The following is a 25244-nucleotide window of genomic DNA, read 5'->3' on the forward strand; positions in this document are numbered from 1 at the left end:
GGGCTAGTTCAGGTCTCCTATGGCCCTGATTTGGTGTCATAATGTCCCACAGCTTAAACTGATGGTGTGATGTGATCCTTATACATACTCCAAGGAAAATGAAAAAAAAAAAATCCTGCAAAATAAAATGTCCCACAGACAAGCTGCAACCACAACCACTTCAAAGCTGAGAGGTAAAGCTGCCTGCTCTGTGAGTACACTCTGTCCCAGTGTGATGATAAAACCTTAATTTGCACAACAGCATGTGATTATTTCCACAAACCATTCCAAAATGGAGCTTGAAAAAAGGGCAACGCTTTTCAAAAAATATTAATGCAAAAAGCTTTTTTTTTTTCCCCCACATTGAATATTTCTCTCTGTGTATTCCTCTACCCTCTGTAGAGGGTTAAGTACAGGAATGGCTGCATGAAGCTGAAAATTATTTCTTTTTTGAAATCCATGAGTGGTCAACGTACTGCTTAAATCTGACATGATGGCATGAAACAGAAATGAACTTGTTCAGAGTACTGTTTAGAGAGGAGATTTTAATCCTCCTTTCTCCCACTTGCAGACTGAATAAGGCAAGAATCCCTTAAAGAGTGCATGAAAGGTCATTTTAAGAAACACGTTCTGTTACTCAGGGAAGAGTAGATGCATTTCAAATCAATCCATGTCAGTTCTGACCCTTTTGGTGATGCTGTGCACCCAGAAAAGTCCCACTGAAAGCATTTTCCCTGGGTAACAGTACTTTTTTCCCTTCCCAACAAGTGTACAGGGAAGTTGAAGGACCTTGTATAACCCGGTGTTTGGTGTCTTCCAAGCTGGTGGTCAGGGAAGCAGAGAGGTCTGAAATAAAACAATCTTTGAACCCCTGAATTCTGCCCATGTCTTGGGTGTTTTCGGTCTTTGGAAATGACTCAGCTTAAAAAGTAAGCATACCGTGTCCTCTGAGATTGGTCAGTGCAGAGTGCTGCTCAAAAGCCATACACTGAGCAGAATATGAGACCCCATCCCACTCCTCCATGCACGGCTGGGCTCTGCCTCCTGTGCAACAGCTGGGGCTGAAGACATGCAAGGCTGCCGTTCAGCCTGCACAAGTGAGCAGGGTGCAGGCAGGAGAACAAAATGTATTGGCTTTTTCATGGATTTTGGATTTTGACTGTGGAAGGACTGAAGAAAACACAAGTATCTCAACATTACGGAAGATGTAGTTAAGACAGCATCTAATGAATGGCATAATTTTGATTAGGACTCCCTAAGATGGGAAAATATTTCCTAAAAGCAATTGTGGCAAGAGCCTGCAAGCTAAATCCTATTGTAAGCAGAGGGAAGAGTGAGAATGGGCAAGTTAGATAGATAGTAAAGAGTAGCTTTGAGGCTATTGAGAAATAGAAACAAATGGGAAACAAGAAGTACTGGGAGATCTACTGAAAACAAGACAAAGGAAGGTAAAAAAAATTTTATATTTAGAGTAGCAAAAAGAAATACCGAACATTGAATTTTACCGAACATTTCAACCAGCTGTAATAGAATCTTCAAAAAATATTTGCAGTTGACCAAGCTGACCAAGGGGGAAAGAGAAAATACATTCAGATATAAAAAGGAAAAAGAGGAGAAAGTTGAGGACTGAGCAAAGGGAGAAGGAAAGAAGACGTATTGATTCATTCATCTGTCTTTATTTACTTACACAACTGGAGAGCTGCTTAAGACACTGGTTGACATTGGCAAGCAGTGGTAAAGGAAGCAGGAGGGAGGGCTGAGGATAAAAAGTCTAAGTCTGCTTCAGCAGACAAGACTGCCTACCCAGATGCAGATTTCTTATTAATTAAAGGCTCAATTTCATGAGCTTTTTTTTCCTCAGCAGGGCCAATTTAAGCAACCAGGATCCCTGACTATGCACATCGATACCTGCACTGCATTGCTGTCTCTGCTGGACCATTGAGACGGAGCAGCTCCTGGAGGGTATTTTAAGACCCCTAGAGGCTGGGAAAGAGCTGAATGAGGGAGATACAACAATGATCTATTAAATAGCTAGTGAAACAAGAAAGATGAATAGTGTGAATGGCTGTTCTTTGCCTTTTCCAGTATGAAAACCAAAGGGCATGAAATTAAACTAGTGGGTACTACTTTCAAAGTAAAGTAAAAGAGGCACTTCATTGACTGCATAGTGTATAGTTATGCTGTGGCCCATAACACGGCAGGGTTGCAAATATTTCCATGAATTAAAAAAATAAAATCAGGAGGAAAAATGAAGGAAAAATCCACCAGGATTATTAAATTTAAAAGCATTAACTTTGACTCAAGATATCCCTGAGTCACAAGTCAGAGGAGGCTGGGAGAGCATTCCTGGGAAGCATTCCTGCATGCTTGTCCTGTCCTTACATCCTTCCTCGGACAACATCTGCTGTGTCTGCTCTGCTGCTGGGGGCAGGACACCAGACCAAATGGACCTGTGTTCTGATCCAGTACAGATGTTCTCTTATTAAGATTGTGTGCTGCCCTGTGAAAAAACTGGGGAATTGATCTGGGTAAAGAATAAGCCAGCGGGTTTTATTTTCTTGTTTTTTAATCCTCATGAGTTTCCTGACCTGGTTCACTGAGCGGCCAAATAAATGGTTGGATGGGCTCTACTAAGGGAGTGACAGGAAAGACAGATGACCAGCCAAGCTTTGGTGATGGGATGGAGGAACGGTGGGAAAGAGAAAGGTTGAGTAAGCCATTTTTGCCACTGAAAGAAATTCTTGCGAGGCCAAAAATACTGATGGAGAACTGGTGTGAGTCAGAACCCAAACATTTCTATGTGGATGGTGCATGGTCAATAAAGACTGCAAAAAGGCATGTGTATCCCGGAGTTATTTTAATGGTTGCACAGGAAAGCTGAGAGAATAAGATCTTCCTTTATACTCCTGGAAGGAGTAGCCCAGGCAAGAAACCCAGCCCTCCCTCCTGCCCCTCTCAGCGGCAGCTGGCAGCACCATGTTGACTTTGCCAGCACAGACCGTGGAGGACATCTGTGCCCTTCCCAGAGCTGTGGGCTGGGGGAGGCAGAGTTTCATTTCTGAGCACTACATTCTTGTAAGTGGTGGAGCAAAAGGCAACATTATCAGTTTGAAAGATAAATGTCTTTTTTTTTAAAGCATTAAGGAAAATTTTGGCTCTTCACTTTACTAAAAATATTCCTTTATTAAAAAAAAAAAAAGTATTGAAAAATGCCGTGTACCAGAATTGTAGTCTATGTGCTCAGATCATAACACATGCTAATGTATCCAGGCCAAGAAGTGAAAGGAAAGAAGGACTGAAGTAGAGATGGCCATAGCTTTGGAACTAAATCTTGAGGGTTTTTTTTCCTTTCTTCCTTCAAGGAGATTTCATGGGAACACTAAGAACAGAAACAGCTCCAATATCTAAATTTTACAGATGTAGTTTACCTTAACATTGTTTCAGTCCAGAAAGGCAGTTTCACAGATTTCCCTCCTTTCCAGATTTCTTAAGGGATAAGCCTTACACCTCAGGTATTAAGAGCTGTAAACTCAGAAGTTCTTAGCCGTCTCTGTATGAAGACCTTACAGACAATTTGCAGGATAAGGAAAACCTGTCTATCACTGACAGTTTTTGTAGTAACGTGAGTCATCCTTGCTCCAGCTACAGTTAAATTTCCTTTGCTTGTCTTCACATGGCAGCTTAGATTTATTCCTCACACTACCTTACACTGCTTTTAGAAGAGCTTTAAGAACGGGTAGCAAATGCAGCGTTTTCCTCCAGCTTTTGTTGACAAGACATCACTGTCCTGTTCCTTCTGCTTAGGTGATGTTTTTAGATCAGCCTTCAAGCCCTGCAAGCCAGCAAATTTGGGTGGCTGGACAGATTTTGTAGGCAAATTACTGACCCTACTTTCCAAAGGTAGGTAAATAACTGTTCAGTAAAACATCTTATTGTCTTCCTTTCTAATGATGAAGGTGGTTATTCAGGGTCCAGACTATACCAGGTTGTTTTCTACCTGCACACATCACACCTAAGTGCAAAGACAGTTTGCTCCTTATTCAAGTCTCCTCTGGAGTTTGCTGAAAAATGAAGACTGACTCTAGATACTATCAGGTAAGGTTGCATAGGGTATACTTCAATTGTTTTACAACACCTCAAGCAGCCAGAAGTTTATTAGGAATCTGTGTGATCCTTCACTTAGCTGTGCTTAACACAGGCATCTAGTAGGTCTGTAATGGATTCCTCACTCTGCCACAGATTAACTGTGGGACCCTCTTCAAGATGATTAATCTTTCTCCATTTCTGTGTAATTAGACAGTAAAGCTCTCATAACAGGAATTAGCTCTTCCTATATGTGATATACTGCACCTCACATGACCTTGTACCTTCAGGCTGCTAATGTGGATGCTGTTAGTAATAACAATCAATTACAATTATTGAATATTATAAGTATATAGAAAATGAAAAGTGTGGCAGTGTAGTGAGAACTGAATGTTGAAAGTAAAAGAAGAGAAAATAATTTAGAAAGTGAATTTGTCCTAGAAATATCTCATAGCTTTGGCACTAACCTACATCTGTTCCTTAGTGTGCCACAGATTTACCATGTGAACTGTGGCTATGACCTCTTTCCCTTCCTGTCCCTTGGCTTTCTGTCATTCAGATGGAATTATTGATACTTAGAGGGGACCTGAGAGTGTTCTTGGAGATCCTGAGAGATGAAAGGAAGCCAAATCCCTTACCCGGTCAGAAAGTGCGGACTAAGGACTCAGATGATACCTTGACTTCTATGAATCTGCATAATTCTATAAATTTCCTAAATTGTATTTGTCTTAAATGTCTATTTCTTAAAATGTTCTAATTTTTGCAAAGGGTTTGATCTAAGCTGGCTATAATGTGGACAATACTTAGGCCCTAAGATCTGGAGCATTAGTTTCCATGTGGAGGTGATTTTTTTCTGAGTGAGCTCCTAGTGCAGTGGGTTCCTCTCTTAGAATTGCTGGCTAGCATCTGCCACTCTTGTGAAATCTCATTTGCTGCTGTTAACATCAATATTCTCAACATTTGTAGTAGAATATCTAAGGAGAATGTGGTGCTTCTGGCTCCCTGCTTTGAATCATGAATTCTTACCGAACGAGTTCAGAGGCCAGAAAATGTACTTCAGTATTGTCTCACTTCTTTCTTGAGAAAAATTATTTTAAAATTATATCCTTGTAGCAGCCTGCAAAACAGAGATAAGACGTGTCACTGTGTAAGGCAGAGTGGCATAGGCAATGTCAATGTACCTGGTACATGCAACCAAGTTATCACAACTAACACATTGATAAGCTGAGCCCTTCAAAGTATATCACCATGAAAAAAAAAAACCACTATAAAATGTTTGAAGAACACAGTATTCTTTCAGGTGAAACACTTCTGACTTGGCTGATGGCTAAATACACCCTTGGTTTATATGACTTTCCTAATGAGATTATTGTGAATGACTATTTTTTTCCCCCTTAAGCTGTCAGGAGTTCACCTTTTGAGGTTTAAGACATCTGTGTAATTGAAATATTATCAACAGGGGAGAAAGGTGCATAATATCTATTCCAATGGTGTGAAGAAGCACAAGCTTCTACCATGAAGCTAAATTCAGTCTCAGGAGAGAGCAAAAGGCACCTTTACCAAATTCTGCAGAAACTTCTAAGATTAATTTTGAATTAAAAAGTAGGTCTGGAAGGGACCCTGGGAGATCTTGTAGTTCATAACCCTCCTCCAGGCAGATCCAGCCAGTCCTGAATCACTTGCAGGGAATGTTTATGTAACCCCTTCCTACAGTCCTCCAGTAAATGAGATTCCACGACTTCCCAGGAGAACTTGCTCCAGGCCTTACCATGACTATTATTGAAAATATTTTTCCAGTGTCTAACCTAAACTTCTGTTGCTCGACTTCAGTCCATGACTTTGTATCTGTACCCAGCAGGCACGGAAGAAAGAATCTCCCACTTTTCACAGATATATCTTCTACATTGCAAAATATGACAGTCACTGCAAACTTTTTTCTGGAAGAGGGCCTGACCAAGCTTCCACAATTAACTGTGTTATCATGTGTTTACTGAGCTGTGCTGTTTAAGCACGTTGGCATGCTTAACCCTCAACAGAGAAGTGAAATGCTTTGGCGTCACCCAGCCACAAAGGTGCAGTTGATGCACAGATACTTGTCTGCAGACAGTGACTGTGTATGTCTGTATCCGCAGACTCTAGCTCAGAAAATACACTTGATTTTCTGGTTGAAATTTTCCCAAAGTTACTCACCCTAGGCTTTACCAGGTCACTGTCATGGAAAATTTAAATGTCAAACTTCAACCATTTGTTAAATGTGGTAATCAAAATGTAGAATCCTAAAAAGCAATGTTAATGAAGCTGCTATTACTTCTGCTTGATTTATATAGGCATGTGTATTTCCATGTGTATCCAGGCAAATACATGGATACTAGCCTCTGCACTTAAAAAATTCCAGTCATCTCCTGCTTTTTCTTTAAATATTCTTGAAATGGTCATATCGGATAAACAAGAAAAAGAAAAATGCACTTTCGTTTTATAGCTTGGCCTTGATTCTCTGGTAGCATGACTGTGAATCATACAAATGTAGGCTACATGCTTTTATGATTAATGCTTCAATAAAATACTTTCTATTGGTATTACAGACATCCTAGGAAGCTTTACTGGTTGTCATTTAACCTCTAAAATTCTTTTTTGGCTTGACATAAATTAGTTTATATTATTGTTCTGTAGTATCTAAGATAAGCAGTTTTATTAATGTAAATTATAATAGCTACAACTTTATGATTCTCTATAGCTTTGGAGGGAAAAAAAGGCTCTGGAGCAAGTCTTTCTAAATTGTAGGTTTAGTTTTCTGTTGGTTTGGAACTTTTATCGCTTTCATTTTCGGTAATTATTCCTTGCACAGAAAGCAGTGATGTTAAACATTGCAATCAGGTGCATTCTGGAGTTAGTGAGAAAGAAACACCATGTGCACTGTTGATTGAAGAAAGGTGTGAACAGCAAACTTACTACACGGAGAACTACTGCACTGTTATTTTAATGGTAATATCAATTTAATCCAGGTGATACTACAAAGCTTTTAGCATTCACAACAAATATGTTTGAGATCGGAACATTTATAAAATGTACTAATAGTAAGGAAATTACTTGATTTATATATTTACATCTGTACAGAACATCATAACTTGAGGATAAAAGAAGTACTTTACAATAATTATTCCATTGATATATGACACTTTTTGAAGTAGGTAGGCTTTATTCTCCCTGCCCCCTCTTCTTTGGAGTTAAGATAAAATTTATTCTGAGCATAAATATGAGAGTGAGCTGAAGAATACCTACTGTTGTAAGCAAGTTCATTGGAAAGCAACATATTTTCTGTGAAACAACAAAGTACTGGGAATAAGAATAACATCATGTTTTATTTTTTAAGGATTAAATTAACTCACTTATAAATCATAATTCTCCAAGTAAAATAAAATGGATTATCAGATAATTCTTTTCTGGTAAAACTTTTGTGGTTTTGACAATGTCCGATGTGTGGTAAACACAAAATCATGTATATTCCTGCTTTCTAGTGTATCTTTTTTATCTTTTTTCTTTATTTTTTTTTTTTATTTTAGTATGGTAGATTTTAAGAAGGATTTAAGGAGGATTTAACTAGTGCCTGAATCCTGTGCTACCATTTTGTGTAGTGCAGATCTTTGCCCTGTATGAACTCAAGTCTGCAATGAATTCCTCTTGTATTTTGTAACAGTTCTGTGTCTATGCAGCAGGAGTTTGCTGATTCTTAATTATACCCTGGAGGGATGAGAGAAGCAGAGCCACCATTAACCTTCTAAGATTTGGTAAGAAAATATATGCTTACTCACTGTTTGCTGATTTTGCTGGAGGTTTTTTTGATAATGTGCACATAATACCACTGTAGTTGCATAGAACTAAAAATCAGTTTTAAATGTTTTGTTGATTCACTCTACTTTGAAGACTAAGGCTTATTATCATGACCACTTTAAGTCAATACAACTCAGCCATGCTGCTAAGATATCTACCACCCCCCACCATTGGCTCATTCCTGCTCCTGAGCCATCTCTATGGGAAGCTGACCCAGGTTAACATTAAACTGGCAAATAAAGAATGAGTTTTCAACAGGGCTTGTTCCTCTGATCTTACTCATGTGGCTAAACCAACGTTTGCGCTGGGACCTGGAGGGAGCAGCGCAGGGAGCTGCAGTAAGGCAGGGGTGAGCATCTGGACAGCAGTGCCAGCTTGTGTGGGTTTACACTGCCTGTGCTTTTATGGTGCCTGAGGAGAATTTTAAGAGGATGGTTTCTCAGCTGGAGCACGCTTCCTTTCATAAAACACTCTTGATTTTCTACAGAACAACCCTGAGTGTTGCATAGGTACGTAGCTCCTCCAGATGTTAGCACCTTTTACACAGATATCAAAACAGCGGTTGAAAGGCGTAGCTTAATCACCCGAGTTAGCAAAAAATTCCCAAATTAACTTTTGTCTAAGGTAACAGGGTTTGTACTGTACTTATTAAATAAAAGATTTAGGGCCTCTAGAAAGCATTTTTAGCATAAGAGCATAAAAATGCATTATAAGGTTCAGCACCTTATTTTTATGATTCCCATAAAGTCCATGAGATAACAATGTTTGCCTACTAAATTAATTTTCATCAGGCTTCATTGCAGTCTTTTCTCCCAGTGTTTCCCAGGAGCAGCTGCTTAAAGTTCTTGATTTAAATCATTAAATGCTTGATTTATGGTGCATGCTTCTGGAGCCTTAGCACTTTTCCAACTCATATTGCAGTGTATCCTTATCCTAATCATGTTACTGTTTAAATATATTTGGATGGCAGGGGATTAAAGCAAAGCAGCCTGTTCATTTTCTTACAAAGGACCAGGATTATTTATCTGACAGTTGCTGTAACAGGCACAGAGCATAACTCAGAACAGCCGTGTTAGCAAGTTGGAGGCAGTCTTACTGCTTCATTGGTGTTTTAATATCATTAGCTGGTGCGGTCTCGCTTCTAAAATATATTCTATTTGGATAAGATCCTTATCTGCACTGGAAGTAATTGATTATTTGGATGCTTGACTGTATTTAACTTCTTTTTGCTTTCTTGAAACAAGACAAAGAAGTTGACACCTCCAAGCTAAGAAGACATGAAGCACAGGTCCAGAGGGCATGCGTTTTCTAAGACATTTCTCTAACCTCCAGCTCCTGCTCAGAGTAACCGCTAACCTTTGACTTGTGTTAAAAAAAGTAGAGGAATCATGTTCTTTTGCAGTGCAAAAGAAAGATATTGAGAAGTTTGCTATCAGCAAAGACCCATACCAGACTCACTGACCTATTAAAAGGAACTTCACAGCATACATAAAATTATATATTAAAAAGCAAAAAGCAGATGAAGATAATACTTTTTAATGTTATTTCTGTTATGAGACACCAAATTCAGACTCACTGGAGACAGCCACAATGCAGCTGGGGACAAATGAAGTGTCCTTCCGTAGCTTTGATTGAGGTGGAAAGTGTTTTTCTGACTACTGACCAACTCAAAGCAGAAAATCTTCCTTCTTTTTTTTTTAACTCAGATTTGTTTTGTACAGTGTCATATTTCCAACAATCTTAAAAGCAGGAAAACAGTGAAAGAGGGACCATGAACATAACCATTCACATGTAAAAAAGTACTTCTCAGTCCAAGTGTGTCTGTGATATTTTGTACTCAGTTCTGCGAATATTTCAACACTGCAGCATTGCTGGTGAGAATACTGGTGCAGTTTATTTAAAACCGGAATGCTTAGAGATTTGCCCAAAGCAAGTATCAAATTGTTCACAGATGGAAGTTGGTGGTGTTCTTGCAAGTCTCTTCTCATTGTTTTCTGTTTTCAGAAAATAGAATTTAATACAGTGGTGCAACTTTAAAGAGAACATACTAAGCGTAGAATAAATCACGCTGCCTCCCTCCCCCAGCAAACACCCCTTCTTCAGCCAGCTGAAAGATTCCAATATTCTGTTTCTGTTTGACATTGATGATTTATTTTGATTTACAAGAACAAGAGAATTATGGGTGCTGACAAGAAAACTGTGGGAATTACGCTGGAGTGATTTTGGACATTATGAGTCAAGGTTACTGCCCCATCACTTTGCCAGATGTTAGCCAGCCCCTTTGGCTAGTGCAGCAGCAGTTAACTCTGTGCTTCAGCTCAGCTGCTGCATTTCATAGCCTGGTGCATTAACCACCCCTTTGATTTCTTTCCTTTACACTGATTTATAGGATTCAGTTGCATCCTATTTACAGGATGAATAGGATTCAGTTTCATCCGAAAGCAGTACAGGTCACCCAGACTACACCACAGTGTGAAGCAAAGCAGAGAAAATGGGAGCTATTGGGAGATTTTCTTTGAGAACACCTACAACCCTGACTCCAGCTTTGATGGAGACACACTCCCAGCAGGTAACAATAAATAATATGCAGCAGCAGTGGAGACAAGTAGGTAAAGTACATGAGCTCCCAGAGGTACCATAACAAAACTGAATTCTCTCCTTACACAACAGAAGGAATAAACATTAAATTAAAGTCTCCTCAATCCCTTTCTGCATGATACTGCTTTCAGTTTCCAGTAGTCATTATCACAGAATCATAGAAAAGTCGAGGTTGGAAGGGACCTTGAAAGATCAACATATCATAGGAAAGGGAGCCTAGATGAGTTTATCTGGCACCCTGTCCAATTGCATCTTGAAAACCTCCAGTGATGGGGCCTCCACTATGTCCCTGGGGAGGTTGTTCCACTGATTGATTGTTCCCACTGTAAAAATTTATTTTTTATATTGATGTCATGATCCACTGTTGGGTTGAATAATTTGGCAGAGGTTAAACCCCCTTGCTTTTCAACCAGCCTCTGTAAAAATTTCTATTTTATGCTGAGAGGAAACATATTCCTCTGCAACATTTACCCATTACCCCTTGTCCTTTCTGTGGGGCTACTTGTGAAGAGAGAGCCTCCTTCCTCCTTGTAGCTGCCATTTAAGTACTGAGTACTGTGAAGAGGATCCCTGAGCCTTCTCTTCTCTAGGGTGAAAAGACCTAACTCCTTCAGCCTTCCCTCAGGGGACAGGTTCTTCAGCCTCTGGTCATTTTTGTGGCCCTCCTTTGGACTCTCTCCAGTCTGTCCACATCTTTCTTGAATTGTGGGGCCAGAACTGGACACAGTGCTCCAGGTGCGGCTTGACAAGTGCTGAGTAGAGCGGGATATCAGCGGGATATCAGTGGGATAATTGCATCTCTATCTCTGCTAGGAATGCCCCTGCAGATGCAGCCCAGGAACCGATTGGTTTTTGTTACTGCAGCAGCACTGCTGCTGACTCATGGTCAGCTTGTTGTCCACCAGGACCCCCAGGTCCCTTTCAGCAAAGCTGCTCCTCAGCTGTCAGGTCCTAGCCTGCACTGGGCCCTTTGTTTATGTTGGCCCAGGTGCAGGACTTTGCACTGTCCTTGCTAAACTTCATACAGTTCATGCTAGCTTGCTCTTCCAGCCTGTCCAGTTATCCCTGTAAGATGATTCTCCCTTCTGATATGTCCATCTCGCCACCCAGTTTAGTGTTGTGAGCAAACTTGGTGAGGCTGCTTTTAATGTAGTTGTCCAGATAATTTACGAAGATGTTGAACAGTGTGGGGCCCTGTGTTGTTCCCTGGGGGACCTCACTTATGACAGGCTGCCAGCCTGAGTGAAAACCACTGATCGCCACCCTCTGAGTGTGTCCCCTAAGCAATTTTCTACCCATCTCACAGACCACCTATCCTGTCTGTATCTTGCCAGTTTGCCCAGGAGGAGGATGTGAGAAACAGCGTTGAAAGTTTTGCTGAAGTCCAGGTAAACAACATCCACTGCTCTCCCCATGTTGACAGAAAGCGCTACTTTGTTGTAGAAGGTGATCAGGTCAGTCTGGCATGATTTGCCTTCGGTAAATCTACATTAGCTTTTCCCAATCACCCTCTTCATTTGTCTTGTAACAGTTTCTAGGACTCAGTCTGTTACTTTCTGAAGTCTTACTGAAGAAAGTCTAGTGGGCCAGTAGTTTCCTGAGTCCTTTTTTTGGGGCCTTTATTATTATAGAGCAAATTTGAAAAACTCAGATGAAGGATACTGGATCCAATATGAAAAAAACTCCATGCCTCTAGTCACTGCTGGGGAAAGGAAACCAGCTTCTCTCACCTCCAAACTAATTTTTGTCTTCCAATACCCTGTACTGCCTTGTAAACCTATGCAGTAGGTGTATACCCTATACACCTTGCTCTTCTGTATCCCTTTCAGGAAAGTTGAGTAGAGCCAAGGTGATGATTTTACTCTCCCTTCTCTCCAGTTGAAAATGCATCCTGGTCACAGCAGCATTGTCTGAAACACTGGGGCTCTTCACAGAGTAAGAGCTTTGTTGATGGCAAGTTGTTCTGGCAGAGCCGAGGTCTTGCAGGACACCTCTTGGGATGTTCTCAACAGAGACTGAAGTAAATCAGGCTTTTGCTGTCACAGGTCTGATCTCATATTATGTGTTTAAATTAATAATTTCTGCCTTCCTGACAGTTCTTCTGCTGAGTCATGTGCCCAGATGTAGTATCCTTATGGCTTGTTTTAAATCAAGGGGTTTACAAGGAAAAGAGAGGGTACAAAAGCCAGAGGTTAAAAAATGCACCCCTTACTCAGGGTGCCTAATTAAGTCAATCAGAAATGCCAGTAGGGTTATACTACCCCATCTGTTGAACGCTGCTTGTCACCTGTAGTTTTCAGACTGCTTTGGGGAGTAAGCAACGAACACCGAAATACATACGGAAAACTAGAAATCCAGAGAGATGGCAGTTATTAGCAAGACATAAAGATGAGCATGGGCCAGGCCAGAGAAGAGAAGTCAGGTCTTGATGCTTTGGCCAGACCATACCGCTGTTCTCATAAAACAAAACAAAAGAAAAAAATCAGGATTTAGCTAGATGCATTTAAAGACAGTTGTCTGTTTCCAGCTGGAACTCCCTTTAATTCTTTAAAATCATCCCTGTCTTTCTATTTAAGAATTTTCTATGAAGCAGGAGTGAGAATCTTCTGCATGCTACCATCTGGCTTTCCTTAGAAATATGGCACTATAAAAGGGAGATTGGCTTTCTGTAGGGTTAGCAAGAAAGCTGTGACTGCTTCTTCTTTTATTAAATGGAAATTTATAGCAATATTTTACATTTTACTTTTGCCTGCTTGTCACAGCATCTAAGCTATGCATGAGAGATCCTGTCTACTGGCTGAGGAGATGTTTCACAGAGACCAGCTTCAGTGAGCGAGGTTTGGTCTCCTTGACTGAAAGCTGGAAACCCCCCTCTGCTCTCAGAAATTTGGTGCTTTTTATTAGATACTTGGGTAGTGTTGTGGTTACTACATACTTCTGCCCTTTCTACTGAAACTCCCAGATTTCTGTACTGTGATGTCTGTATTATTTTTAGGAGGCCAAGTAGAAGATTTTGCTATTTCATTTCTGGGTCCTTTCTTGTCACTTCCTCAAAAATTCACACCAAATTTTTCAACCATTCCCCTTTCTGGAGCCATGCTGACAAAGTTCCTTTTTCTTTTCCCCTTCTTCTTTTTCTTCTTTTAAAAGCCAAAGAAACAAAACATTCTCCATATGTTTTGTGATCTCATTCCTTATTAACTTCGGAAGGCTCTTGCCTACCACAGAGATCAAATTCACTAATCTATGGCTTCCTGACTCCTCCTCATCTCCTTTCCTACAATACTTCCAGGAATGCACAGATACCTATTTTGCCATCAAATCTGGATTCCATGAGCTCAAACCTTCAAATATATCTACTTACCAAACCTTTTACTGTACCCTTTCCTTAAACAGAGAATCTAATTTCCAGTCAAAGCAGCCATACACATTAGGTGACTCAGTGATCAATCAAATAATCTCCTCTGACATGAAATCTGAAGTGTCCAGAGATCTTGTGCTGACTGCGTGGAAAATGTTACCATCGTTGCTGGCATTTTTAATTAATTTTTCAGTGGATGCCAAGAACAGTGGCACCTCCGTTTTTTTCTTGTGGTTCAGAGCCATAGGCTGAAGCTGATTATGGCAGCCCTGGCTGCATATAGCGAGTCTGGTCTTGCAGATTGGAGTCCTCTGGCTGTGCCTCTCAAAGGGCCCAGGACTAAGACTAAGTGGTTTCATGGTCTTTTACAGGCTACCTGCCAGGAGGTGAATTTCATTCTTACAATCATAATAGTAACACCATCAACAAGAAAAAAAAAATAACAATAATGAAAACCTTGAGTTTTGTCAATGTCATATGCTACTGCTATTCCAAAAAGATCTCAGACGCACTGCTTTTCAACTGTTCCTTCTGGCAGGTCTTCAGACAATGTCATCCTTTCTGCTTTTCTTGTCAGAACTTGAGAGTTTACGAAAACTTTGTAGACTGGCTGCTTTTGGGGCTTCTGCTCTGGAAATACCCAGTTGCTCAGCACTCCAAAGATATCTTCATGCTTTTTTGTACATTACAATGACTCAGAGGAGCAGCCAGAGTTCCCAAACCCACTGCAAACCTGATAGGGGAGTTCCAGTGAGAAATACAGTTAGGGGTGTATTTTAGCCCTAACTGTAGACCTACACCTGTGCATTTGCTCATGAGTGCAAATCTCAGATCCAGTTCACAAGCTAAGCTGAAAAATTCAGACTTCCAAGGACTTTAAAAAAAAACAAGTTCCCCCTTTCCTTAAAGATCCAGTTCTCATTTGCATAGAGGGCTTTTCTGAATTAGGGACCCCTTTTCTTCTCCCTTCAATTTATTTTCGAGTAAAGCTGCTGCCACCACTTTCCAGCAGTTTTCTTTAATTGCAGTGTAGCAAACAGGACACAGAGGAAACAACCGTGGTGTTATTGCTCCTACCGCCAGTGTCAGCAGAGGGAAGGGCTACATCTCAAAATGTTTTGTTAAAGAATGTGCCCATCAAGATAGGTTTGCCACCTCTTAGCTCTGGGCAAGGAAATACCATACAGTTTTGTCTTGCCAGAACCATGATTTTCGAAGCATTTCCAGCAAAACCTGTTGCTGAGGTTGATTCTGGCAAAATGATGAAATTCATAAACCTGTCAACTCTTCCCACGTCAGAGGTGGGACTCGGTGCCAGCTCTGCTGGCACAGCTCCCTCTTGCCTCTCCCTGCTTCCCTTTGGCAGATTTGCTCCATGATCTCCAACTTACCAATGCACCCGCCAGGAAATGTGCTCATTCCAGTGTCTGGATCGCTGAGGCACTGACTTGTGACGCTGGCATCTCCCTTCTGCAATGAAATCCTGCTTTTACAAACCTTAGCAGAGATGGCAAAATAACCCCACCTCTTTTTAAAAGTTATATTGTTCTAGCCTCCCCTTTTGCCAGCTGTTGACATTGTTGACTCAGTTAAAGAATTTTGCCTCTTTTGGGTCATTCTGAAGGACTTTACTAGGTGCCTGGGTTTTTTTAGGAAGGAACAAGATATATGTAAACAGAGCGCTAGCAGATCATAACTTAAATAACACTCCCTCTCTCTTACTAAGCCATTTGCTTTCCTAACTGAAACTGGTGGTTTGTGATTCTTCACATTATTCTTTTAATGTCATGACCTGTGTGTCAAAGTGAGAGGTTGCTTGTGGATTTTTCTTGTCTTTGAAAGCAATACTTTCTCCAGAGACAAAGAGGCTCTTTTACAACACTCTTAGCAATTGCCATGAGGTAGGAGCTACAAATCGGGCAAGCCTGGGCAGTTGCATGCTGACATTTTTCATTCCTCATGTCCCACAAGTATTCCTCTTTCAACGAGGCTTCTGTGTAAGTGAAAAGGAACTTTTTTGTTTCCTTGATTTAGTTGTATTGTGTTTTAAAATTTCTCTTTGGCTCTAATTTCCCTCTGGAAGCTGTCCTGGCCATAAAGAATTTCACACACCCCTTTTAATTTCTAAAATTGCAAATTTGTGTTGTTCCTCTAAACCTATCAGCAAATAAGGGACAAATTTACTTTATTTCATTTGCATTTTCAAAGCCTTTGTAAGCTGTTTTCCACAATAGACCACTCATAGCTTTGCACCTCAGAAATGAAAACGTAGGCAGATTTGGCCCTTGAAAAGAAGCCTTTTCCAACTTTTAGTAAACATTAATGACCTATTCATAAAGAAAAGGGCAAAAGTTTTGCACAAAGAGATGTTAAAACATTGAAAATCTGCTAAAGTCTATTGGAGAAGTAAATGATGGTGATAGGTTTGAGCAAACTCTTTGGGAAAGAGAAAAAAAGGCTACAAATACACCAAATTTAAACTTACTGTGAGATTAGGACGTTTCCATTGATGTCTTAGTGATTTTCATACATATGTAACATGAGAAGAACAGCTTTACCACATCAAACACCAAAAGTGTCCATGTACCTCAATATTCTGTCTCTGACACTGTCAATAGTGGTAGTTTTTGGAAGGGTGTCCGTATGGAGCAGGGATGTGGTGATACCTCCTTGGAATGTACTCCCATTTCCAGTGGCTGGCAACCGCAAGGCTGCCTGGACCACCAGTGTGTCTTTGCATTTCTTCCGGGCATATCTCCAGCTGTGTTTTGACCTTCTATACACCACAATGTCTTGTGGCAGGAGGTTCCACAGGTTAACAGCAATCTGTGAAAAAAGTAGTACCAGTTCATGTTTGCTTTGAATTTATTACCTGTTATCATCAGGTAATGTCCTCCTTCTCAATCTTTTATTGGGAGTACCAGTGAGGAGTCACTCCCAATTTCCTATTCACCTGTTCCATTCTACTTATGATTTTGCAGTCTTCTGTTATGTCCCTTTTTAGTATTTTTTTTTCCAAAATTAAGTAATCCTTATCTATACAGCTGTTCACTGTATCAAAGCTGGTTTATATCTTTGATCTTTCTTTTTAGAACCATAGAATAATAGAACCTTTTAGGTTAGAAAAGACCCTTAAGATCATCGAGTCCAACCATTTTTGCTGCTCTCTGTATCATTCTGGTTCTTCTATATGCTTGCATAGAAGAAATAGGCTTCATACCCTTTTGCCTTAAAAATATACTTGTTACCAGCAACAGAAGTGTGATGGAGACAAAATTCTGACAGCTACTGCTATTTTAGGCCACCATTCAGAAAATTGCTTTGTGCCATTGCCTTCTGCTGAGGACAGATGCTAGTTTTGCTTCTTAATGCAATACTGGAAGGTACTTGGCTCAGACCCAGACAGGCATTCAGGTTTCCAACTTCTGTTCCGGCTTCTAACATCTCACTGATTTAATGGAAAGCTGAATACTTGGTTAGATGTGGTTATGATAGGAACCTCAACAGAATTAAATGCTCAGAGTGTGTAATGGGGTTTGAGTTTGCAGGATCAGGGCATAACCGCTGAGCCTAACTAAATAGCAGTATTGCAGAGTTTTAGAGGTGTTAGAAAAAAGAGGCCCTTGGTAAACTGACACTATCAGGGATTATGGGAAACATTTTTTCTCCTGAAAGATACACATGAATGATCATTCTGTGGCTTTGCTCTTTGTGTAGTAAATTGTCACTTTGCTGGGCAAGGAGTGCAGGGAGGTGTTACCAGAAGAATGGAACCCACTGAAGTGTTAGGCAATCTGTATGAATGCTTCATTGTGTTTAGGGATATTCAACATGGTACTCTGCAATATAGAAAAAGAGGATGCATGGGATTTATGGCTTTATGCAAATGAAAAAAAAAACCAATGGTGGATACATGATTACATTTTCTTATAAGAGGGCAGGATTAGTGATTACATTTTCCTGTAGGAGGTAAGGAACAGCAGAGGACATCTACCTTTCCCAGCAGCTGATTTCTCCTGGTTTGTATTCAGTGCTCCACAAACAAAACCCCTTTGGTTACATATGTATCTAATATCACCTGGCAGGTACAGTGTCTGGTGAAACCGAGGCACAATTTTCTTCTGATTCAACATTTGTCATCAGTGGGAAATCTTATGTGGGCAAAGCCTGTGTGATTAGCCGACCCCTCCAGCAACGTAATCTCTAAGACAGTCATCTCAGATAAAGGTCTTGTGTTCATTTCTCTTACAAAAAAATGAAACTAGTCAGAAACAACAAATATGTCATTTCTTTTCCTCTAGGTTACAGCTTTCCATTTGGAACCCCTCCTTGCCTCATTCATCCATTTCTACCAGCATATACTGGATGAGTGTCTCATTATACAGTGCGTAATTCAGATTTATGAATGCAGTTCGTGTAAATTGGACATTAGTTGTGTTTCCAGATATGATGATTCAGCCCTAGAGAATTTGCTTTCTCTTTCCCATAGTTTGAAATGTCATGCCCCATAAGTAGTCTTCTCAAACATAGTGCTGGAAACCATGAATAGCAAAGAAGCACTCACGGCTCCGGGGAACATTCTGGGCATGGGGGATTTCACTATCATCTTTCTTTCCTTTAATTAGCCTGTATTCCTTGACTTTCAGTAGAATAACTAAATGACTAGGGGCCAATGACTAGAGCTAAATTAAAGATGGAATAAAGTACCCACAGGCATGTGAGTTACATCTGCTATTGTGCTGCTCATAAAAGTGGGTCAAGGGTTTGTTACCTGCTGTAAGGTTGTACTTGCAAGGTCAGGAGAGTTGATTATCAGCTGATGAGTCCTGAGGCAAATCCCAGGATCACAATAAATATAACCTTCCTGTGATGACTCTAGGCAGAAGAAAGATTTCATAATCTGTGAAAGCCAAAGACTGAAAACTAATTTCAAATCTTGCCAAATGACTTGCCACTCTCTGGGAGAGGTAGGGAAAGACTGAAGAGGGAAATTGAGGGCAGAATGAAGAAAGAAACCCTGATGTGGTGTATTTCACAGTGTTGCAACACAGATTGATGCAACCAATTGTTGGAAGTGCAAATAGCTCAGTGACCTCAGGTCCAAAGCATAAAGCTCTGCTGCAAAGAGGTCTGGCAGGCTTTCCGACCTGACTTCAGATTATAATAAATGCTCTAGCAAACAATGAGGTACTACATCTCGCTAAATTTGCAGGCAAAAAAGGTAAGCTGTGAAGTAATGCCAACGTGTTGTCAGAAACATATAAAGAGAGTATGTGGATGGAGGCCACCATAACATTCATAATCACAAAGCCATGCTTTCAGAAACAGCTGAGGTGCAAAGAGTTTATGAGGCAGATTTGCCGAAGCCAGTGAGCAAACTTGCCCTCTTCTGTGAGTGACCTGGGTTACCCCTACTTTGGCAAAGGAGAGGAGCCAGTTGGAAGTGTGGAACATCCTGTCGTGTGTCCACAGTGCCGTCACTTGGATAGTGAGGCACTCACCCAGCAACATCTGGTACTGAGTTGAGTGCCCGCACACACCCAGGCACATGGAGCTGTATGCACTCCAAAGGGTAATGTTGGCTTGTACTGGAGCCACACTTAAAGGCTTGATGCTGCTTATGTACAGGGAGGCTGGGCTAAGGCACTGCTCAAAAGATGATGACAAACCGTTAGATGTAGGTGCATTTTTCCCTAACCTCCATTTGAATTCCTAACCCAAGTGTAAATTGGTTTCCTATTGATTTCTCCGTTAGTTTCCATTAACATATAAGAAAGCCATTTTAAAGGAATAACTCTCCAGCAATTTTGTCCTCCACACAAAGTCATATTATCACCTACCGCTTTATTTTAAGTGTGATGGTACTGTGCTCAGTGTCTCCATTTCTCATGTTGATCTAGAATTGAACCATGAGGTCTTAAATACAGTAAAATTTAGCTTTACTCTTTAATAATGGGTATACATATATATGTATGGAGCACATGGGGGACAGGGAGGTGGTTCAAACAGCCCACATGACTTCACCAAGGGCAAGTCCTGCCTGACCAACCTAGTGGCTTTCTGTGATGGAGTGACTGCATACGTGGACAAGAGAAGAGTTATGGGTGTCATCTGTCTGGACTTTTGTAAAGCCTTTGACACAGTTCTCCACAGCATCCTTCTCTCTAAATTGGGGAGATATGGATTTGATGGGTAGACTGTTTGGTGGATAAGGAATTAGTCGGATCCAGAGGGTAGTGGTCAATGGCTTATTGTCCAAATAGACACTTGTGACAAGTGGTTTCCTTCAGGGGTCTGTACTGGGACCAGTACTGTTTAACATTTTCATCAATGTCATTTTCATCAATGACTTAGGCAGCGAGATTGTGTCCACCCTCAGCAAGTTTACAGATGACACCAAGCTGAGTGCTGGAGTTGAAATGCCAGAAGGATGGGATGTCATCCAAAGAGACCTGGACAAACTGGAGAGGTGATCCTGTGAGAACCTCATGAAGTTCAACAAGGCCAAGTGCAGGCTGGGGGTAACGGTGAACGAAAAGCTGGACATAAGCCAACAATGTGTGCTCGCAGCCCAGAAGGCCAAATATATCCTGGGCTGCATCAAAAGCAGCGTGGCCAGCAGGTTGAGGAAGGTGATTCTGCGCCTATGCTCTGCTCTAGTGAGACCCAACCTGGAGTGCTATGTCCAGGTCTGGAGCCCTCAACATAAGGACATGGAACTGTTGGAGCATGTCCGGAGGAGGGGCACAAAAATGATCCAAGGGCTGGAGCACCTCTTCTACAAGGACAGGCTGAGAGAGTTGGGGTTGTTCAGCCTGGAGAAGAGAAGATTTCAGGGAGACATTATTGTGGCCTTTCAGTACTTAAAGGGAGACTACAGAAAGGATGGGATCTCTTTAGCAAGGCCTGTAGTGACAGGACAAGGGGTAATGGTTTTAAACTAAAAAGGAGTAGATTTAGACTAGATATAAGGAAGAAATATTTTACAATGAGGTGAAATGCTGGAGCAGGTTGCCCAGATAGGTAGTGGAGACCCTATCTCTAGAAACATTCAAGGTGAGGTTGGTCAGGGTTTTGAGCAACCTGATCTAGTTAAAGATCACAGAATCACAGAATCACAGAACGGCAGGGGTTGGAAGGGACCTCAGGAGATCATCTTGTCCAACCCCCCTGCTTGAGCAGGCACACCTAGAGCAGGGGGCACACGATTGCATCCAGGTGAGTTTTGAATGTCTCCAGGGAAGGAGACTCCACAACCTCCCTGGGCAGCCTGTTCCACTGCTCTGGCACCCTCACAGGAAAGAAGTTTTTTTTCTCATATTTAAGTGGAACTTCCTGTGTTCCAACTTGTGCCCATTGCCCCTTGTCCTGTCATTGGGCACTATTGAAAAAAGCCCAGTCCCATCATCCTGACACCCACCCTTTAGATATTTATAGGTATTTATTAAATTCCCCCTCAGCCTTCTCTTGTCCTGGCTGAACAAACCCAAGCCTCTCAGCCTTTCCTCATAAGGGAGATGCTCCAGTCCCCTGATCATCTTCGTAGCTCTCCACTGGACTTGCTCAAACAGTTCCACGTCCTTCTTAAACTGGGGGGCCCAAAACTGGACAGAGTACTCCAAATGTGGTCTCACTAGGGCAGAGTAGAGGGGGAGGATAACCTCCCTCAACCTGCTGGCCACACTCCTTTTAATTCAGCCCAGGACATTGTTGGCTTTCTTGGCCACAAGGGCATGCTGCTGGCTCATGGTCATCTTGTTGTCCACCAGCACTCCCAGGTCCTTCTCCACAGAGCTGCTTTCCAGTAGTTTAGACCCCAGCCTGCACTGGTGCATGGAGTTGTTCCTCCCCATGTGCAGGTCCTTGCACTTGCACTTGCTCTTGTTGAATTTCATGAGGTTCCCCTTGGCCCAGCTCTCCAGCCTGTCCAGGTCTCGTTGGATGGCAGCACAGCCTGCTGGTGTATCAGCCACTCCTCCCAGCTTGGTATCATCAGCAAACTGGCTGAGGTTACACTCTGTCCCATCATCCAGGTCATTGATAAATATGTTGGACAGGACTGGACCCAGCACAGTCCCCTGGGGAACAACACTAGTGACAGGCCTCCAACCAGACTCTGATCTGTTGATCACAACCCTCTGAGTTCTGTTGACATGTCCCTGCTCACTGCAGGGGGGTTGGACTAGATGACCTCTGAAGGTCCCTTCCAACCCAAAGTATTAAGGATTCTATTATATGTATACTATACACACTGTGTGAACTGAATACATTAAATATTTCAGAAAATGGAAAATTAGCAGTTGTGATGTGACTTGTAGAATAGTTTTCCTGCTCTTCCTATTTTACAGAGTATGCTTAGTTCATTTTACATAAATTTTGGGGGGCTACAGCTATTCTAAGACCCTAAAAATTTCTGCCCTCTGAGATTTGGGGAACACTTGGCAGAATCCAATATTTCTGTATTTTTTCTCTCTTTTGTCTTATTTCCTGTTTTCTTTTTTTTTTTTTTTTTCATATTTTCAAGCATAGGCTCTTTGAAGCAGACAGAACAGTCAGGAAATTATATGCTCCACTTAGACAACAATGATAAAGATTTAACATTTGGGATTGGCATTAGATTTTAGAAAATCTGCTAGCTCGCAGATATTATATTTCATCACAAAAAGCAGAAAAGAATATGTATAATATAGCTCTATATTACATCTTTTATATATGTTTGCAAGTATAAAAGCTGTGCTTTGCATATGAAGAACAGGTACAGTGAAAATTCTTCTTTTAGGAGACCAGCACTGGATGCCAGTTAAAGCCATGGAAACTTGCCATGGGCTCAACAGCCCAGGGCTTGGCTCCTGTTTTCCTATTGTTTTCTACACTTCTGTTGAGCCTTGTTTGAGGAAAGGCGATGGCAAAACTCCCACTGACTGTAACGAAAGTGAGGTTTGGCCCTTGGTGAGCAATAAAAGCTCTGTGAAGCCTGGGGGTAGGAGCTCACTCCGGCTCCTGCAGGGCTGACATGCGCCACCGAGGTTAGCTCACACCCCACCCCTGCGTGCCTGTTCCAGCTCTGAGATTTATAGGACTCCATGGAAAAGTCCCCACATCACACTGCATGGTACACTCAGTAACCGATGAACTTTTAATCACTCTGGTTCATGGCTTCGAAGAAACAGTCTTGCTGCCACTACATAAATGTAAGAGATTATTAACTTCCCTTGTTCTATTTCTGGTTTGTTATTTACCTGAATATTAGGGCAACTTCTCAAATGGTATTGGTGGTGACAGTCGTCTGCAGAATGGTGCAAATGAAGAAATATGCTCCCCTACCTGGAGAGTGACCCCTTCTGTCCCTTTCAGGATGTGGAAGTGCTGTAGGAAAGATCTTCCTCATTCTTGTTTTGGTGCTTCCCTCAGAACCCCATAGATGATGGAAGGACTTTTGTCTTGAGACAACAAAGCTCTCCATGCCTGTCCAATGTCTGAGCCTCCCCAGAAATTATAGAGTAAAAATTTCTGCTCTGTGTTCCCTGAGATGATCCATCACATATGATCATTAACAATCGGGACAACTAAGAACCACTTCAGGCCCTGGGGTGAAAGAAATGACCGAATCCCTTCACTGATGTTGTTCTGGCCGTGGTCAGCTTGTTCTCTCCCAGCACTCCCTGTCCCAGCTCCAGCACCTCCATCTGCAGAACTGTTGCGGTTAAACTGGCGGGCAGCTAAACACCACATAGCCGTTCACTCACACACATCCCCACACACCCGCCCCCACCGTGCCCCGCAGTGGGATGAGGGAGAGAATTGAGGAAAAGGTAAAATTCGTGGGTTGAGATAAAGACAGTTTAATAGGACAGAAAAGGAAGGGAAAATAATAATAGTGATAAAAGAATATACAAAACAAGTGATGCACAATGCAGTTGCTCACCACCAATGCCCAGCCAGTTCCCGAGCATGGGCCACAGCTCCCTGGCCACCCTCCCCAGCTTTTTGTTCAGTGTGACATCATATGGTATGGATCATCCCTTTGGCCAGTTTGTGTCAGCTGTCCCAGCTGTGCCCCCTCCCAGGTCCTTGTGCACCCCCAGCCTCCTCGCTGGCAGGGCAGTACGAGAAGCTGAAAAGTCCTTGAATTTACATAAGCACTGCTCAGCACCAACTAAAACATCAGTGTGTTATCAACATTATTCTCATCCTAAATCCAAAACACAGCACTATACCAGCTACTAGGAAGAAAATTAACTCTATCCCAGCTGAAATCAGGACAAGAGCAAAGTAACTCTGCAGGAAATTCCCAGGCACCAACGGGTGAATGCAAATGGCCTGAGCAGGCAGGAGTGGGTGGCAGAAAGCAGGGAATAGAGCCATGAGGACATTGAGGTACCTCTCAGTTTCCAGTGCCCCACAGCTGCTGGCCCCTGGCAGAACTGTCCTGGCTCTCACGCCCTTTTTGCAGTCCTCCAGGTAGGGCCCATTGGCACGTTTGGGCAGTGGAGACCATTTTTTTCCAAAATATGCTCAGGAATTAGGACACAGTCAGGAATTAGGACACAGGCAATGACAGGATGTCAGAGAAGGAAGAAGAGCCCCATTTCTGTACCCCTTACCTCTCCACTGCAAATAGGTTTTGTTCCCTTGAATCAACGTCTGCCCTTGCCATAAACCTGACAGTCTCCCAGTTTGTTTTCCAACTTATGGTTTACTATTATTCTTTAAGGCTCCTCATATTTCACTCATAGGGAATAAGCCAATGTTTTAATCTTGTACCTGATACATTCTGGAATGTGTAGGGGAGATATACGTGGTTTTGCTTAAATTCGTTTGTGATCTTTGAAATTCAGTTTAAGTCACCAGGAGAAATAAATGGTCCTAACACAGGCAAATGATATACAGACATCACTGTAGCACATGGTCCATTCCACTGGTACTAATATAATCTGGCTTGCAAGGTAAAGAGCAGACATATCGATCAACACTTGGTTCAAACCTATTGTGGGGACAGTACTGTAGAAAGACCAATGCTTGATGAAGAGGCAGTTGAATAAAACCCACAAGGGCTTTCACTGCTTTCCATATTGACTTTCATTCTTTTCTTGTGAAGGATGATGAGTGACGTACTGTTCACACGTGAACGAGAGGAAGACCTGTGAGTCTCAGGCTTCTTTGAAAATTTCAGTCTAAGTAACAAATATTTTGTAAATGTTCAAGTGAGGAAGGAAATTCTGTGTAGCAACGATTTTTGTACTAGCAAGTGTTGGCATAAGGGTAGAATAACTGTTTTTTACTAGTTGTGTGGTTTTTTACTAGTGGTTTTACTAGTTGTGTGATTGATCCTGGTCCCCCTCCTCTGTAACTCATCTGCCCTTTTGGTTGATACATGGCAGTGAATAATTTATGT

This window comes from Phalacrocorax aristotelis, chromosome 2 (genome assembly GCF_949628215.1).
Source record: "Phalacrocorax aristotelis chromosome 2, bGulAri2.1, whole genome shotgun sequence".
Taxonomy (NCBI): domain Eukaryota; kingdom Metazoa; phylum Chordata; class Aves; order Suliformes; family Phalacrocoracidae; genus Phalacrocorax; species Phalacrocorax aristotelis.